This window comes from Lactuca sativa, chromosome 9, assembly GCF_002870075.4.
Source record: "Lactuca sativa cultivar Salinas chromosome 9, Lsat_Salinas_v11, whole genome shotgun sequence".
NCBI lineage: Eukaryota > Viridiplantae > Streptophyta > Magnoliopsida > Asterales > Asteraceae > Lactuca > Lactuca sativa.
In genome coordinates, this window is record NC_056631.2 from 94,617,213 (window position 1) to 94,620,817 (window position 3,605).

Sequence of the window (3,605 nt, forward strand, 5' to 3'; positions counted from 1 at the left end):
TTCTGGTTAACGAGGTGCCCTAGGAACTGGACCTCTCGTAACCAGAAATCGCACTTGGAGAATTTGGCATACAGCCTCTCCGATCTCAGAACTCCAAGAATCTCCCTCAAATGTTCCTCGTGCTGCTCCCTAGACCTCGAATATACCAGAATATCATCAATGAACATGATCACCGACTGATCCAACATCGGCCTGCACACCCTGTTCATGAGATCCATGAAAGCAGCTGGGGCATTGGTGAGCCCAAAAGGCATCACCACGAACTCATAATGTCCATAACGAGTTCTGAAAGCAATCTTCTGAATATCTTCATCCCGAACCCTCATCTGATGATAACCCGACCTCAAGTCTATCTTGGAGAACCAAGATGCCCCCTGCAACTGATTGAACAGATCGTCGATCCTAGGTAACGGATACCGGTTCTTAACCGTCAACTTGTTCAACTCTCGGTAATCGATACACATCCGGTGTGAACCATCCTTTTTCTTGACGAACAAAATCGGCGCTCCCCAAGGTGAGCTACTCGGTCGGATAAACCCCTTTCCCAACAGCTCCTGAAGCTGCGAGGATAACTCCTGCATTTCCGGTGGAGCGAGACGATAAGGCGCCTTGGCGATGGGCGCCGCTCCCGGAACTAAATCGATACGGAACTCCACTTGCCTTTCCGGAGGCACACCTGGTAACTCTTCGGGGAACACATCCGAAAACTCGCGTACGACAGGAACGTCGTCAACCGAATTGGGCCTCCTCGCGGCCACTCGAGTATCCGTCACGTAGGCTATGAATCCTTTGCAGCCCTGCTGCAAACTCTGCCTCGCCCTGGCAGCCGAACAAAACGCCGACCCACACCGGGTCCTCTCGCCATGCACCGTAAGCACTCCCCCACTAGGGTCTCGAATTGTCACCCGCTGTCCATCGCAGTCAATAACTGCCCCAAACTTACTCAACCAGTCCATGCCCACGATAACGCAGACATCCCCCATCGCTATAGGAGCCAAGTCTATAGGGAATTTGACACCGAAAATCTCGAGCACACATCCTCGAATCACATCTGCGGCATATATCACTTTCTCATCAGCTATGGAAACCCTCAAAGGTCGACTCATCACCTCCCGATCAATACCGAGGTGCTGACTAAAAGCCAGAGATACGAAAGACCGACTCGCACCCGAGTCAAATAATACTAAAGCAGGTACAGAATTCACAAGAAAAGTATCTACGCATAACATGACATAATCACAACATCTCATAAAAGAATAACAAATACATGAAAGAATACATATCAGCCACAACATCAGGCGCCACGCGGACCTCCTCCGCAGTCAACTGGAACGCTCTCCCGCGAGCCCTCGGGGCCTCGGCCTTCACTGGTCGAGTCTCAGCAGCCCTAGCAGCAGGTGCGGATCCCTGGAGAAACTGAGGGCACTCGGCCTTCCGATGGCCGGTCTGGTTGCAATGAAAGCAAACCATAAACCCCTTGGGGCAATCCCTAGCAATGTGCCCCTCCTTGCCACACTTGTAGCAAGCACCTGATCGACACATCCCCTTATGTCCCTTGCCGCACTTTCCGCAAGTGCGGCCCTTCTGACCTCTCGTCCTCGAATCGGCAGACTTAGTCCGCTTGGCTGCCGGCTGAGACTGAGCCGGCCGCCGATCCACCCGTTGAGACTCGGCCTCCTCCCTGGCCTAGGTCTCCAACTCGATCTCGCACTTCCTAGCATTCGCCTGAAGCTCAGCAAAAGTCTGATAGGTCGAGTTCGATACGAACTCCCGAATATCCCTCCTCAACACACCCAAATACCGGCTCATCCGAGCCTGCTCCGTGGACACCTGCTCGGGGCAGAACATCGCCCTCTCATGAAACTTTCGCGTGATCACCGTGACAGAATCATTACCCTGCTTGAGGGTCAAGAACTCCTGAACCAACCGTTCCCTCTCCATCGGGGGAACGTACTCGTCTCTGAACATAGTGGTAAACCTCTCCCATGTTACAGCTGAAACCTCTGCCAGAGTGAAGTTCGCCGTCACGAACTTCCACCAATCCTTTGATCCCAGGCGGATCTGGTTCAAGGCGAACCGTACCCTCAGATGCTCCGGACATGAACAAGTGTAGAAGCATCCCTCGATATCAGCAATCCATCTCATCGCAGCGATCGGATCCTGCGTCCCGTCAAACTCAGGTGGCTTCGTGTTGCTGAACTCCCGAAATAGCAACGAGTCACCTCCCTGTGGTCTGGCAGCGGCCACAGCTGCGGTAGCTGCAGCGGCTGCAGCCTCAGTCAACGCGGCGTACCGCTCATCAAATGTCTCCATCAGAGTGGTCTTAATAGACCCAAACATCTCCGGAATCTCAGCCCGGATCGCTGCAACCACCTCCTCATGAATCATCTGACGAATCTCCTCGTCACTCACACTGCTCGTACTGGGTCTGTGGCGTGGTCCAACCATGATGCCTCTGAAATACAACATAGAAATATCAGATACTCTATCGAGCATAATCGCACTCGATAACTCAACCCTACTCAGTCTCCGATACCCAGGGATTCTTACTTGGGTTTCCCACTGACCCGGTGTCTTCGGTAGTACGGGCCCAATACTACTGACTTCACCGCATCAGCATTCACCTCAAGTCCTCCTCCCCAAACCCCGAATCATGAGTACTCTATTCTTGCCATGCACTAGCTATCCGCTCGCTCTCGCAGCATCTCATAGCAACAGATTTCCCTAGACTAAGGCATCACAAATCAGGCCACTCTAGACCTAATATGAATACCTAGTCTTCTAGCATGCATTTCGTATCATATCATATCTCATAACACATATTGTAAGGGTATTTTGGGGATTTTACCGTTCGGGCGCTGGCTGATCGTACACACTGCTTCATCCTTGGTTACCACAAAATCCTTTATAAAAATTTTATGATTTTGTTTTTGAAAGATTTTCTCAAATCCTCGGTTTGAGTTTAGTTACGCCCGAAGGTATACCCGAATCCCTCAAACCAAGGCTCTGATACCAACTTGTAACAACGGAAAATTTAAAACAATTTTTTTTTCATTTCTTAAAACATATTTCCATCACATAAGTCATCAAAATCCAATGTATCATGTCATAATACAATCATATAAATCCCAAGATCATAAATCTTCCATCAGTGTGTACAGATCACGTCGGCGCCTTCCCATGGTCCTCGCTAGTACCTGAAACACATATCACAAAATCTGTAAGCATAAATGCTTAGTGAGTTCCCCAAAATACAACCTACGCACATACGCCTTTCCAGGCCCTGACCTTCCGGTCCATGTGTCTCAGGGGACTTCCGTCCCGACTAGGTAGACCTTCCGGTCCTACCCACGCCAACCTTACGGTCCACATTGCAACGCCTTCCGGCCCATAACATATTCGCCTTCTGGCCCATATCAAGCATATCATACATGACACATATAACAATTAACTTATCACATATAACACATATATCTCATATCATATCCGACCTTCCGGTCACACTATCAACCCTTCCGGGTATAGTATAGTGAGAAGACTCACCTCGAGTATCTCGATAACTCGCGAATCCTGGAAATCACTCGTGCTCGATCCTCCGAGCTATA